This window comes from Oryctolagus cuniculus, chromosome 10, assembly GCF_051225735.1.
Source record: "Oryctolagus cuniculus isolate XC-2025 breed Fujian yellow rabbit chromosome 10, ASM5122573v1, whole genome shotgun sequence".
Taxonomy (NCBI): Eukaryota; Metazoa; Chordata; class Mammalia; order Lagomorpha; family Leporidae; genus Oryctolagus; species Oryctolagus cuniculus.
Window position 1 is genome coordinate 54,901,647 of NC_142876.1, and position 15,890 is coordinate 54,917,536.

General features: G+C 40.6%; 1 protein-coding gene across 8 annotated transcripts in view; it reads right to left on the minus strand.

Moving 5' to 3' along the window:
* Positions 1-15,890, minus strand: part of RBBP8 (RB binding protein 8, endonuclease) — a 108,527-nt gene that overhangs the window by 83,629 nt on the left and 9,008 nt on the right. For 4 of the 8 annotated variants that reach the window (XM_008261135.5, XM_051851353.3, XM_051851348.3 and 1 more), the window contains exon 1: positions 2,801-3,039. The gene's annotated coding sequence lies outside the window, so the exon portion shown is untranslated. Of the gene's footprint in view, positions 1-2,343; positions 2,576-2,800; positions 3,040-3,388; positions 3,485-15,890 lie in introns of those variants that run through there. The other 4 variants (XM_051851350.3, XM_070050397.2, XM_089305841.1 and 1 more) reach the window with 3 other exon arrangements.

Genomic DNA, 15,890 nt, shown 5'->3' on the forward strand with positions numbered 1-15,890 from the left:
GCATCCACAAATATACATGCATATACCAAGACATGCTATAAAATGGCAAGACAGTATTACTGTATATGCACACAACTGGATTTCTATAGCTTTCTGAGCACAAGTCAGTAAGATACAGGCATTGTAAAGATCTGTGAATACAGAAACAGATTTAGAGGTACAAGAGTAAGGCTACTGTGTCTCTCTGACTAAAGGTGAATAAGTGTATTACTTATGTAGCTCTTGAAGGAAACAACAGGATATTATGAAGTTCAAGTGGATTAATACATATTGTAATAGGTGTTCTTAAACGGAAATCATTAACTAGTTACCATGAAGAAAATGATTAGCAAGTGAATCGTCACATCTGGTTCCTTAGACAATGTCCTATCATGGTTAACAAATACCCAAACTGACTTGTGTCTCTTGCTAACTATTTGTTGAGGTATCTGATAAAGGAGCTAAAATAAGCAATACAATTTCTAAAGGGAACAAGAGTATCTGTGAAGCCACTTGGTAAATCGAAAAGCACTACAGAAATGAACACATACTTTTATTAGGCGCCTCAAAAATTATTAAGACTTCTTAAATAAAAATACCAACACGGGACTGGCATTGTGGTATAACAAGTAAAGCCTGCAACACTGGCATCCCATATGGCCACTGGTATTCCATGAGTCCCAGCTGCTCCACTTCTGCTCCTGTTCCCAGCTAATGGCATAGGAAAAACAGCAAGAAGATGGTCCAGGTGTTTGGGTTCTTGCCACCCACATGGGAGGTGTGCAAAAAAGCTCCTGGCTCAGCGCTGGCCATTACAGCTATCTGTGGGGTTAACCAGCAGATGGAAGAACTCTTAACACAGACTTTCAAATAAATGAATCTTAAAAAAACAAACAAAACCCAGCAAAAACTGAGTCTTTGCTGGATTTTAGATAATATTAAGGACTTACTGTTAATTTTCTTGTTTCTTGGGTAATGATCTGGTCTCTCTTTTTTTTTTTTTTAAAAAAAAAAAGGCCTTATCTTTTATTTACACATACACACGCACACACTGAGGTGTTTATAGGTATACTGATGTATCTCTCATAGTCTCTGGAATTTGCTTAAAAATACTCCAGGTTAAAACAAACAAAAAATGAGTGCTGGGTGGGGAGACAAACTAAGAAGGACCTCTAACAATACTGAAGTTGGGCAATGGATGAGACGTAGGAGGGTTGATAATTCTAGTCTCTCTTGGGTAAGGTTTATTTCCATGGTAAAAGTTTTAAAAATTTGGAATTAGAGGGCCAGCGCTGTGGCTTGGTAGATTAAGCCTCTGCCTATGATACCGTGTCCCATATGGACATGGGGTGGTGTCCCAGCTGCTCCTCTTCTGATCCAGTTCTCTGCTTGTGGCCTGGGAAAGCAGTGGGAAGATGGCCCAGGTGTTTGGGCTCCCATACCCACATAAGAAACCCGGAAGAGGCTCCTGGCTCCTGGTTTCGGATCTGCCCAGCTGCTGCCACAGCGGCAATTTAGGGAGTGTGAACCAGGGGATGGAAGACCTTTCTCTGTCTTTCCCTCTCTCTCTCTCTCTCTGTAACTCTACCTCTCAAATAAATAAATAATTTTTTTAAAGTGGAATTAGGCGCACTACATCACTACAGCTCTGTTTCCACAAAAGCTAGTATTTTACGACTTTTTAACTCTAAACCAAGAGGCTTATATTATTATCAATAAAAACCACCACTGATCAAATATTTAAACAGGGATTTGCCATTTTACATTCATTAATCTTCTGGCCAACTCTACCAAACAGCTCCTATTACCAATTTCATTCTAGAGTTAGGGAAACAGGTGTGAGATTAAACGACTCACCCAAGGTGACACAGGTAGGGCACCACTATGTCTAAGTTGGGAGTCTAATAACTATAAAATATTTCTGCGTAGCAGAATAACATCAACAAAAGTAAACAAATTATTTCTATTAATACAGGTCTAATTACTTTAACCAGTAATTTAAAACTGCTCACTATATCAGTTTAACCTCAAGAGTGCAAAATGTGGGTCCTTTAAGAGACCTATCTTTAGAGGCCGCTTCAAACAGGTGCCTTGTTTGTTACCCACATAAAACAGTCATCAATGCCAAACTCGCCTATTCCGGCTCACAAAACCCTCCCCACCTAAGCCGCCCGCCCAGCGCCCTTGATTGGCATCTCTTTGGGCACTGAACCGTTACTCGCGGCACAATGCACCTTCATCTTCCGGAATGCACGCCCAGCGGCATTCCGGGCTCCGAAGCCTGTCCTGACAGAATCCACGTCCGCGCAACCCTGGACAGGGTGACCCCCCCTCTGAGGGTGAGCGATGTACTTCACACCTCACCTAGCATTCACACAGGGAAGGCAGGTGCCTGGCGGACGGGTGCCGACCTCCCGCCCCGCGCCCCTTGGTCCTCGGCCTCCCAGCAAACTCCCGCCCGTAGGTACCCAGCGCGCGCCCGGGGAAAAGGCTCCGACCGCGAACGGCGCCACAGGCGTCGGAAAAGCGCGCGGCGCACTGAGCGCATGCGCGGGGCGGGCGCGGCGCCGGGAGGCGTTTCCTCAGCCCGCGCGGGAGACCGGCACGCAGCAGGCGGCGCGAGCTCGGCTTCCCGCCGCGCGCCGCTTCCTCCAGCTTAAGCCTGGGTCCAGCCTCCTTCCTCAGACGCTGGCCGAGAGCCCTGCGGCCACCTCCCCGGCTCCAGGAGCCAAATCTCTTTGCTGACCGCGCCGCTCCAGACCGGAAGTCGCCGCTACGACCCAGCGCCCCGGGTTGAGGGGGAAGATTGCTCTTTACTCACAGCTTCCAAGACTGCCTCGAGAGTTCGCAAGTCCCCGGAGGGTCGCAGACGCCCTCGCGGGGCTGCGGAGGGACGGCCGCTGCTTTTCTCCTCTGGCGCCCCTTCCCCTCAGCGGGCTGCCACGCCCGAGGCAGGGGCAGCCTGCGCTTCCCAGGGGTGGGGGAAGGCCGGAGGGCGGCCGGCCCGGCTCAGAGACGGCCCCGACCCCGCCCCCCGCGGGCGCCCGCGCGACGTCACGCGGGAGTTCCCGCGGCGTCACGCCCCTTCCTCCGGAGGCGCCCCGCACGCTCGCGCTCACCCGGGAGCTCCCTGTGTGGTGCGGGGCGCCGCGGCGGGGACGGAGGCTGGAGCTTGGGCTCGCCGCTTGCGTTCTGAGGGTGTCCTGAGGCAAACTCGAGCCCTTCGGTCTGGGTGCTTCAAGTCCTCGGTGTAGCGTGGAAGTTACCTGGACGGTGTGTGGCCCAAAGCACAGTTCAGAGAAAGCGTGTGTGCGTGCGTCACCTGTGCCCGGTGGAGAATAAAATTAGCTGATTTGGGAATGAGCACGGCCAAGGCTGCTGTAGTTCTGAGCCTTGTAGCCATCATTACCTGCGGTTGAGGGATGCAACCCGGCGGGGCTGGTTGGCCGCGCTGGGTCTCGAAATGATGATTTTGCCGCGGTGAAATGCGGAGTTTCTGGCAAACCTGCAATGAGAAGAAATCGGAAGCGACCAGCATTACTTGTTGGGACGACCTACTATTGGGGAATGTTTTCCAAAGCAAGGCAGATTTTCCTTTGGTTGGTTGTTTGATAATCCAACTGAGTATATTCTATTTATCTTGATTTTTCTCAAATGTTTTTAGATCATTAGAAATTCTACAAATAAAACACAGTATCTTTTACAATACTTTTTTGGTAATACTTGAAAGACCCGGGAAGGTGATGGAGATTTTATTATATAAGCTTTTAAAAATGAAGTAAAAAATCGTAAGGACAAAGCATAAAGATAATTTTTCCTTTCTTCCCAGATGAGAAGGGTGGCTAAATATCCTAACTTCTTGAATTGGCCATGACAAGACATTTATGTACTATAATAGCACTGCCACAGGGAAGTCGGTGCTGAACCGTCATAGCCCTGTAATACTGTCATTCATTTCCAAGTCTAGTAAGATTTCATAACACTTTGTAAATTTTTATAATGCAAATGCGGAGTTTTGTTATAAATGCAAAAAGCCCGTGATCAGTTGGTCGTTTAATAGTGAATGGAAAGAACAGCGTCCTTGTCATCCGCAGAGAAACTGAGTAGAATGACAACCTGTTCCTATGGCTTCTGCCAGACTCACTAGTTAATCCATTTATGCAAGTTGGAATCCAAAGAATCATGTTGACACTTTTCTTCTCCCTTAATCTCCATATGCAATCCATCACCAAGTCCTGTCAGTCTTACTTTCTAATCATCTAAATCCATCCTCTGCCTCTCTCAGGTTATGTTATATTCACCAGACCAACTAACCCACCTAACCCTTTCTCTTCACTGGTGTTGAATTTTTGAGCATCTACTACTAATTCATGTATTATTTGATATTTAATTGTATGCATGTACTAGTGAAAAATGGTACAAATTCTAATGAATGAGTTGCAGGCTCTGGAACCAGATCTCCTGGGTTTGAATCCTCTCTGATATTTCCTGGCAGTGACCATCAGCTCTGCTTAACTTTTCTGTCTTATTCTTTTCTCCCTGTAAAATGAGGTTAGTAAGAGTATCAGCCTCGGCCGGCGCCGCGGCTCACTAGGCTAATCCTCCGCCTAGCGGCGCCGGCACACCGGGTTCTAGTCCCGGTCGGGGCGCCGGATTCTGTCCCGGTTGCCCCTCTTCCAGGCCAGCCCTCTGCTGTGGCCAGGGAGTGCAGTGGAGGATGGCCCAGGTGCTTGGGCCCTGCACCCCATGGGAGACCAGGAAAAGCACCTGGCTCCTGGCTCCTGCCATCGGATCAGCGCGGTGCGCCGGCCGCAGCGCGCCGGCCGCGGCGGCCATTGGAGGGTGAACCAACGGCAAAGGAAGACCTTTCTCTCTGTCTCTCTCTCTCACTGTCCACTCTGCCTGTCTAAAAAATAAAAAAAAAAAAAAAAAAAAAAAAAAAGAGTATCAGCCTCACAGAGAATGAAGATTAAATGAAGAATGTATGTGAACAAATATATAGTGTTCAGATACATAGTATGTGCTTAATAAAAGCTAAGTATAAGTAGTACTTTGGAGCTAACACACTGAATATTACATTTTAAAGATTTTTTAAAAGATGAAGAAAAAATAGAATTAAAATATAACATCCCACCTTAAAGTATGCCACTTTGAGAACACTCCTCTACACTGCAGCTGCTGTTATTTTGAAAAGTAAATCTGATAATGTTATTATGCTGTTTAAACCCCTTCAGTGTCTTCCTGTTACTCTGATGAAAGCCCCCTTTGAACTGTCTACTATCTCTCCAACTTCCTTTCCATTTTCTGTCACGTGGCCTTGCGGGCCTTTTTAGTATCTCCTAGGCCTTTGCATGTTGTTGCCTCTGCCTGTAATTCTCCACCAAGCCTAGCTTACCCTTTTTGTCTTATTCCACTAATTTTCTCTATTAGATCCTCTTGTAGTACTATGTATATTCCCCATATTACACTCTGAACCATTTTAATTATTTAATTCAGTCTCCCCAGTAGGCTGTTTCTTGAAGTCAAAAACAATGTATTGTTTATCTTTTTATCTCCAGAAATTAACCCAGTGCCTGCCATTGTCAGTACTCTGGATAAAATGAATGAACTTGGCATTCCTTGGTGGATTTCTGTTTTTAATGTAAGTGGAAATCTTTGGATATGTTCAAAATTCTTAGACTTCTTAGTGAGATTTTATAATGATCACTTAAACAATGGAGATGTGGATGTACTCACAAATATTTGCCCCCAGCAAGAAGCTTTAAGATCCACATGGTGAAATATAAACTCTCAAAGATCTATTAAGAAAACATCTTTAACAGAGAAGCAGTTACTTTGAACTCTTTGTAATACCAGGTTTCTCATATTTGAGGTTTAAAACAGTGCTTCCTGAACTTCTTCCATTTTGGGATACATGGGAAGTGAATACAGTAGGGACTGTTGGACAGGTGGAAGGACAAAGCTGCTTCCATACAGAGGCAACAGAAGCTGGGACTCGAAACCACTTCAGGCCCTGCACTGTCATCGTCAGGCATGGGCTTTTAATGTCCCAGCACTTCTATAACCCATAGGAGGCCCCTGTTTTGGATACTTTAAATTTGTGAAATGGCTAAAATTTTTTTGTCACATATACTTAACCACAACTTCAAAAATTATGTAAAAGCAGTAAAAACTCTAGGTTTCTTGAAATAATGCACGTACATTTTGAAGTCCTCTAATTCAAGACATCTTAACAAATGCAACTCTTGATTGTATAATCTGTGCTTAACTCCTACAACTGGTAATTGAGTGTTATGAAGGGAAGATCATAAATCAGGGTAGATTGATGTCACTAAAATTCCCTGATCTTACATGTAAAGCATCAATAAAATAGCCTTTGTTCAGTTCCTGTTTCCTTTGCTGTCTTCCAAACCTTCACTATTTTCCTCAAGTTTTTGTACAGTATTTTCACTCTCAGCAGATACCCTAACTTCCTGATTAAACAAGAAAATTGAGCACAACAGGTATGATCTCCCTAAATTTCTCTTTGCCTTTTTCAACGCTGTGAATTAATAGCATTTTTGCAGAAAAAATACACAGTGCTAGCGGCTGTGGTATAATGAGTTAAGCTGCCACATGCAGTACTGGCCTTCCACATGGGTGCCGGTTAGCATCCAGGCTGCTGCTCTTCTGATTCAGCTCTCTGCTTATGGTCTAGGAAGGCAGTAGAGGATGGCCCAAGTGCTTGGTCCCCTGCACCCACTTGGGAGACCTAAATAAAGCTCCTGGCTTCGGCCTGGACCACCTGCAAACATTGCAGCCATCTCAGGAGTGAATCAGTGGATGAAAAATCAATCTCTCTCTCTGCCTCTGCCTCTGCCTCTGCCTCCGCCTCTCTGTAATTCCACTTTTCAAATAAATAAATAAATCTTTAAACAAAAATACAACCAAAGTCCCAGTTGATTCTCACCACTTCCTTTGTATCCACCCTGGCCCAAACCACATCACACTTTTCTTTTTCTTTTATTTAATAAATGTAAATTTACAAAGTACAACTTTTGCATTGTTGTGGCTTTTTTCCCCATAACCTCCCTCCCACCCGCAACCATCCCATCTCCCACTCTCTCTCCCATCCCATTCTTGATCAAGATTCATTTTCAATTATCTTTATATACAGAAGATCAACTTAGTATATACTAAGTAAAGATTTCAACAGACTGCACCCACACAACCGCACAAGATATAGAGTACTGTTCAACTAGTAGTTTTACCGTTAATTCTCATAGTACAACACATTAAGGACAGAGATCCTACAAGGGGAGCAGGTGCACAGTGACTCCCATTGTTTATTTAAGAATTGACACTCTTATTTATGACGTCAGTAATCACCTGAAGCTCTTGCCATGAGCTGTCAAGGCTATGGAAGCCTCTTGAGTTCACCAACTCTGAACTTATTTAGTCAAGGCAATATCACAGTGGAGGTTCCTTCCTCCCTTCAGAAAAGATGCCTCCTTTCCACATCGTGCTTTTCAATAGGAATAGCCTCTAATTAAAAAAATTAATTATCTTTCAATTCCCACTATTCTTCTGTTACAGTGTGTTCTCTAGTGGCAATCAGAGTAGTTCTTTAAAATTGTCAGAACATCACTCTCTCCTGTCCAGAACATATCAGGGTCTTGCCATCATCTTAGATTTACTCTCCTTTCCATGGAGTGAGAGCAACTCAGTCATTGTTTGCTACCTCCTAAATGTAATTTTGACTTAGTGCATTTCCTTCTCCCTCACTCCTAATGTCCTAGTTTAGTCTTTGAATATTACCTGTTTGACAACCTCCTTGCTTCCTATCTTGTTCTCCTTAAGCAAATTTCTACACAGTTGTCCCAGATTTAAACCATTATTTTTTATCCTGCCACTCCTTTGCTTAAAACCCTGCAACAACTCTCTACTGCCTGAAGGTTTAAATTCAGTCCCTTTAAAATGCCACAGAAGCCCATCATGCTCTGCTATACATTTTGTTAGTTCCCTTTATCAGCAATAAACTGCTTTTATTTCTGTCTCCCCTTTGCTATTTCTTTGTCTTGGCTCATATAATCCTTTTCTCTTGTAATTATCTCCACCTTCATCTTTTGCACATCACCTTTCTACTTATCCTGTGAGTCTCAGCATAGGTAAACCTCTTCCAGAAGACTACCTAACATCTCTTTACTCCTTCCTACTCGCTTCCACAAATGCCCCTCATTCCACTCTGCTAACCCCTTAGCACATATCTTTAACACTGTACTTAACGACATTATTTTGTAATTATCTTTGTGTTTTTGTCTTCAGACAGAGTGGGCTCCTTCATGTCAGACACTATGCTTTCTTTATAATTTTCAAGTTTTTTTAGTTCTTGGCACAGAATTATCCCATAGCACCACATACATAATTTAAAATTTCCTAATCACATATTCAAAAGTAAAAAACATGTGAATTTAACTTATATCTTATTTAATTCAGTTTACCTAACATTATTTAAATATAATCAATTAAAATTAATGAGATTTTTTTACATCCTTTTCCTTCATACTAAAGTCCTCTAGATCTGGTGTATATTTTGCCTCTATAGCACATCAAAATTCAGACTAGCCCCATTTCAAGTGCTGAAAGTCAGATATGAATAGTGGCTGCTGTACTGGCCTAGCATATGTAATGAACAAATGAGGTTATGTCATTTACCTAAAGAACCAAAATGGAGCTAGGACTAGGACATCAGTATCTGATTCTTAGTCTAACACTATTTCCGATGTTTGTGTTGGGTGTTTTCCAATTCTTCCTCACTTCCCACTCACCCTAGCATTGAGTGCCTGTATCTTTCCAGGCACAAAATGTAAAATTAAGTTATTAAGCCCATTGTTATTTACATACTTTCTAGCACTTCTAGCATGAACCCACACCAATGGGGTGGTAAATGGTAAATGGGGTGACCTATTACTTGGGCAGTCAGAACTAAATAACAGGACAAAAGCTGAGAGGGGCGGGGAGGAAAAGCTTGAAGGCAAGAGAAAATGTTAACTGTCAATATTTGTGCCAACTTAAATGAACCCTTAACTTAATTTTTAAAAACTTGTTTAGAGTAATTAGTAAGTGATGTTTGTGGGTGGATGTATACATCATTTAGTGATCTTGCCTCACGTGCCAAAATGCTTTGTTCATGATTTGCATTGATGGTGCCAAGATTCCAGTTAGGTTGAACAGTTTTATAATTGTTTTTAAATATATTTAACATTCATGGAGTATGTCAGTATCATAGTTTTTATTTTGACAGACTCTTAGGTGTTCATTTATATGCTTATAATAGATATTAAAGATTACATGTTGCTTTCCAATTAGAGTAGCCTCATATAGTCTAGCCAATTCCCAAGATAAACGAGATTTATTTTGAACTTTATGATAGATGCACTGGACTTAATACCATCTTTATTTCCCTCTATAAGCTTTTAAAGTCATTTTTAGACATTATTTTTTTTTAGACATCATTGACTGAGCTACTTCATTTCACATTAATAATTGGCAAAGTTTTACTGGCTATATAATTTGCTCAATTTAGGAAATATCTCTTTATGCTTGATGAAGAAGTTTATTCATAGTTTCCTAGTCTAAGGTGATGATAGGCTGATAAAAAATGTTACGGATATGTTATTTACAAAATGATTTTTCATCAGTGGAACAGGACATCTGTGTCTTCCAGGTCATCTATCTGTAATGCAATGACTATTTGAGTAATATTTCTTATCTGTGCATCCTGTAGGCTTACGAATCCCAGGAATTTTGTTGTGTGGTTAGCCTATTAGGCTTTCTCTCTAACATTGGTATTTACACAAACCTCAGAACTGAACAGCTGGAGAAATGATAAAAGAACTTAAGAGTGATCACTAAAACTATAGCGGAAAGTTTATTTTATTTGGATAATCATGAAAAATGAGTCTTTACCATTTTATCCATTCACTTAAATATTCTGATTTTCCTGTGTACATATGTATAATGCTACCATGATGGAAGCTGTGGAAATGACATTTATTTACAGTAATTGAAAATATTATAAAAGACTAAGAGTAGGAACAAATCACTGCTACTTGAAGTCTATTCATTAAAGCAGTGTTTAGTAGGTTCATGAGAGGAAACATGTAGTATACACTGTCTACTGTTAAAAACTAATGATTCAGCCAGCACCACGGCTCACTAGGCCAATCCTCCGCCTAGCGGCGCCGGCACATTGGGTTCTAGTCCCGGTCGGGGCGCCGGATTCTGTCCCGGTTGCCCCTCTTCCAGGCCAGCTCTCTGCTGTGGCCCCGGAGTGCAGTGGAGGATGGCCCAAGTGCTTGGGCCCTGCACCCCATGGGAGACCAGGATAAGTACCTGGCTCCTGCCATCAGATCAGCGCGGTGCGCCGGCCACGGCGGCCACTGGAGGGTGAACCAACGGCAAAAGGAAGACCTTTCTCTCTGTCTCTCTCTCTCACTGTCCACTCTGCCTGTCAAACAAACAAACAAACAAACAAAAACAAAAAAACTAATGATTCATATTTAGTGGTAATTTTTCCATTTGTGAGTTGATTAATTTATTTAATGCTGGTAAGTAGCTATGCTGTTTAGTGTACTCACAATTCACAAATTACAGATATATCTTTGAACACAAAGGTTTTTCAGTCTTTTCCTATTCTAATTATGCTTCAGAAAAATAGACCTTATTTACAATATTTGTTTGAAAGGGCATTGCCAGTTGGGATGCCCACATCCCATATCAGAGTGCCTGGTTCGAGTGCCAGCTTATCTGCTTCCAGTTCATCTTGCTTAAGTGCCTGGAGGCAACAGATTATGGCTCAAGTATTTAGAGTTTCTACCTTTCATGAAGGAGACCTGGATGGAGCTCCTGGCTCCTGGCTTCAGCCTGGCCAGCTCTGCTATTGTGGGCATTGAGGGAATGAACCAGTGGGGGGGGAAGAGCTTTCTTTCTCTCCCACTCTGGCTTTCAAATAAATAAATAAATGAATACTTTCTTTAAAAAAAAGAATAAAATATTATTTAAAAGAAATAAAATATTGGCTTTTTTTCTTTTCCTAATCTGTGTATTAGTCTATGGTTAAGGAAGCTTTGATAGTAACTTTTCCAAAGGTAAATACAAGAAGTTGTGTATTCAAAATTCAGTTCTTATAAGAGACTGTGTTTTAGGTAGTATTTTTTCGTTTATACTTAAGTTTTAAACAGAAGCATTAAAAATTTATATCAAGATTATGTTTTAATTCAGTTCATACTCTTGATGGCTGTTTTTGTGGACTATTTAGGATCATTGGTCTAAACTAGGCATCCTTCTCCTAAAAGTAGGCTTCTTATATAAGGTGACCATATGTTATGGTTTATTAGAAATAGTCCAGGTTAGTGCCTATTGTTCAAACTTAATTATTAATAGAGCTCCTGTTTACTCTAAAAAATATTTTGATTTGGGTGATCAATCATGGTCAGAAGCTTTAAGGAATTTGAAATATAAACTAATAAAAGAGAGGAGATTTTAATGCTCTTTTATAGTCAGGAGTATTTCCTTCTCATCTATGTACAGACTTATCTAAACTTTCTAGATTATTGTATAGATAATATATACTGTAAAATAACTGCATTTTTTAATTTATTGATAGTACTCTGAAATTCCTGTAAGTTGAGAAGTGTCTTGTTTAATACTGATAGGAAATTAATTAATTAATTAACAATTAAAATTAATTAACAATGATAAAATGCCAAGTAATTTTTTCCTATGTATATTTTCTTTTGAACATAAAATTACTGTCATAAAGATAAAGCAGGTACAGTTTTCATCTTTTCCCAGAGATTGGAAATTTTGTTTAATATTTTAGGTACAAACAAGTAGATTCAAGATGTAGATCCTGGTTCCCAGTTTTCTGAAAGTATGTTATACACATCCCCATGCATTCTCTTCAGTACATTAAGCTGTTTTTAAATAATAGAATCTAGGGGCCAGCACTGTGGCATAGGAGGTAAAACTGCTATCTGCAGCAGTGGCACCATCCATATGGGTGCTGGGTTGAGTCCTAGCTGCTACACTTCCCATTGTATTCCTTGCAAGTGTGCCTGGTTAAGCAGTGGAGGATGGCCCAGGTGCTTGGGCCCCTGCACCTATGTGGGAGACTCCAAAGAAGCCCCTGGCTCCTGGCTTTAGATCAACCCATAATGGCCATCTGGGGAGTGAACCAGTGGATGGAAGATCTCTGCCTCTCCCTCTCTCTCTAACTCTGCCTTTCAAATAAATGAATAAATAAATAAATAATAAAATCTTTATTTTTTTCAGTGTTTTTGAGAAAATAATGTTTATGAATTTTCACTAAAACTTACTACCTGAAGATTAATTTACAGTCTCAGTAGATATTTCTGTTTACTTTCAAAAAATTTACATTGCAAAAGGTTAGTAAAAGGCTTTTAGTTTTGCTAGCAATAACTTAGTCTCATGATTGAGGAGAGGAAAATAAACTGATGTCAGTCTAAGTTAAGTGCCTATTGCGAGCCACACCAGTTAATTTTTTAGACTTTCTTGTATTAATTTTATTTCTTAGTAATTTGGGCACATATATTCTTTCTATTTGCCTTATAGTAGGTATGTACATTTAAGGGATAAATATAAATTGATTTTTAATGGAATTAGCAAAACTGTTTGTATTAGCTTTCCCAGGTCTGAGTTGTGGATTCTCTCCTATAGTAAGTTTAAAATTAAATAGATTGGGATAGACCAATGGAACAGAATAGAAACACCCAAAATCAATCCAAACAACTATAACCAACTCATATTTGACAAAGGAGCTAAAACCAACCCCTGGAACAGGGATAGCCTCTTCAACAAATGGTGCTGGGAAAACTGGATGTCCACATGTTGAAGTATGAAACAAGAACCCTATCTTACACCATATACAAAAATCCACTCAACATGGATTAAAGATCTAAATCTATGCCATGACACCATCAAATTAATTGAGAGCATAGGGGAAACCCTTCAAGACATTGGAACAGGCAAAGAATTCCTGGAGAAGACCCCTGAGGCATGGGTAGTCAAAGCTAAAATGAACAATTGGGATTACCTCAAATTGAGAAGTATCTTTACAGCAACAGAACAGTCAGGAAAGTGAAGAGGCAACCAACAGAATGGGAGAAATTATTTGCAAACTACACAACTGATAAAGGATTAACAACTAGAATCCATAAAATGATCGAGAAACTCCACAGCAACAAAACAAACAACCCAATAAGAAGATGGGCCAAGGACCTTAGCAGACATTTTTCAAAAGAGGAAATCCAAATGGCCAACAGACACATGAAAAAATGCTCAGGAGCTCTAGCCATCAGAGAAATGCAAATCAAAACCACAATGAGGTTTCACCTCACCCTGGTTAGAATGGCTCATATTCAGAAATCAACTAACAACAGATGCTGGCTAGGATGTGGGGAGAAAGGGACACTAACCTACTGTTGGTGAGAGTGCAAACTGGTAAAGCCACTAAGTAAGACAGTTTGGAGATTCCTCAGAAACCTGAATATAGTCCTACCACATGACCCAGCCATCCCACTCCTTGGAATTTACCCAAAGGAAATTAAACTGGAAAAAAAAAGAGCTATCTGAACCTCAATGTTTATTGCAGCTCAATTCACAATAGCTAAGACATGGAATCAACCTAAATGCCCATCATCAGATGACTGGATAAAGGAATTATGGGATATGTACTCTATAGAATACAGCAATAAAAAAATGAAATCCGGTCATTTGCATTAAAATGGAGGAATCTGGAAAATATGCTGAGTGAAATAAGCCAGTCTCAAAGGGACAAATATCATATGTTCTCCCTGATCTGTGACAACTGAGCACATAAAAGGAAACCTGTTGAAGTGAAATGGACACCATGAGAGACAATGACTTGATCAGCCCTTGTCTTGACTGTCAAGGAACAACTTACAATTGTATTCCTTTTAGTATTTTTTTGTTCTACTTAATACCATTGGTTGAACTCTTTAATTAATACACAATTATCCTTAAGTGTTGAAACTTACCTGAAAAGTGATCTCTGATAAATATAAGAGTGGGAATAAGAGAGGGAAGAGATGTACAATTTGGGACATGCTCAATCGGACTTGCCCCAAATGGTAGAGTTAGAAATGTGCCAGGGGATTCCAATTCAATGCCATCAAGGTGGCATGTAGTAATGCCATCTTAGTTAAAGTGATCAGTTTAAGTACACAATTGGTCAAAAAGATAGGTTAAGTGTCAAAGAGATTACGCAAATAAGACCAGTGTCTGCAAATAATAATTGATAGAATTAAAAGGGAGAGAATGATCCTACAGGGGAAGCAGGATACACAGCAGACTCATAGAATGGCAGATGTCCTAAATAGCACTCTGGCCTCAGATCAGCCCTTAAGGCATTTGGATCTAGCTAAAAAGCCCATGAAAGTTTCGCAGGCATGGAAAGCCAAGACACTGTGGCAAAAAGAAAATGACCTAAATGAAAGATCTTTGTGAGTGAGATCCCAGCAAAAGAATGGGCCATCAGAGAAGGAGGTACCTTTCTCTGAAGGGAGGAAGGAACTTCCACTTTGATATGGCCTTGTCTAAACAAGATCAGAGTTGTTGAACTCAAGAGGCTTCCATAGCCTTGACAGCTCATGACAAGAGCTTCAGGTGATTACTGACGTCATAAATAAGAGTGTCAATTCTTAAATAAACAATGGGAGTCACTGTGCACCTGCTCCCCTTGTAGGATCTCTGTCCTTAATGTGTTGTACTATGAGAATTAACAGTAAAACTACTAGTTGAACAGTACTCTATATCTTGTGCGGTTGTGTGGGTGCAGTCTGTTGAAATCTTTACTTAGTATATACTAAGTTGATCTTCTGTATATAAAGATAATTGAAAATGAATCTTGATCAAGAATGGGATGGGAGAGAGAGTGGGAGATGGGATGGTTGCGGGTGGGAGGGAGGTTATGGGGGAAAAGCCACTATAATTCAAAAGTTGTACTTTGTACATTTATACTTATTAAAAAATAGAAAATAAAAATATTAAATAGATTGGGGCATGAGTGTTTGACCTAGCAATTAAGATGCCTGTGTCCTGTATTGGAGTATGTAGGTTTGATGCCCAGTTTCAATTCTGACTTTAGCTTCCTGCAAATGCATATCCCAGGAACATTGGTAATGGCTCAAGTAATTGCATTCCTACTACTCTCTAGGGGGACCTGGGTTGAGTTCCTGGGTCTGGGCTTCAGCAGCCCTGGCCAGAGGGGCACTGCAGGCATTTGAAAAGTAAACAGGTGGATGGAAGCTGTCTCTCCCTGCCTTTCTGTCTCTGCCTCTTAAATTAAAAACTAAATCAAACAGTTTGAAAGGTGTTGAATTATGTCATAATCTCAGAAGAAATCAGAGCAGCAAGTGCTCCCCCCAAAATTGTGATCATGTTCTATAATCAGTGATGACACTTAATCTTATTCCCAGCCTTAATGTAAGATGTCCTGAGCTGAAAGATGTCTACATGTTTCCTCAATAAGTCTTTATTTCTCCAACTGAAAAATGAGACTGTTAATACTTACTGTGCCCAAAGGGGTTGTTATAAGAATTAAAGTATATATTTGAAATTTCTTTAAGTTGACTTCCTAAGTTTGAAAAACTGCTTGCCTATTAGGAGTAAAGTGTTAGCAGGTTTTCCAGGTAGAAGGCTTTTGCAAGGATTCTGCTGAGGAGAATCGTTCTGAGTTCTGGAAACTTCAAGTATATAATAAGGTATTTGTATAGGTTGGTATTGGAAAAGCACTAGAAGCCTCATTTAATGTGCTGAATGTATTCTAATTTTTAATTCTAAATAATAATTTAACTTCTCTGTACTTTTGTTATCAATGAAATGATGAT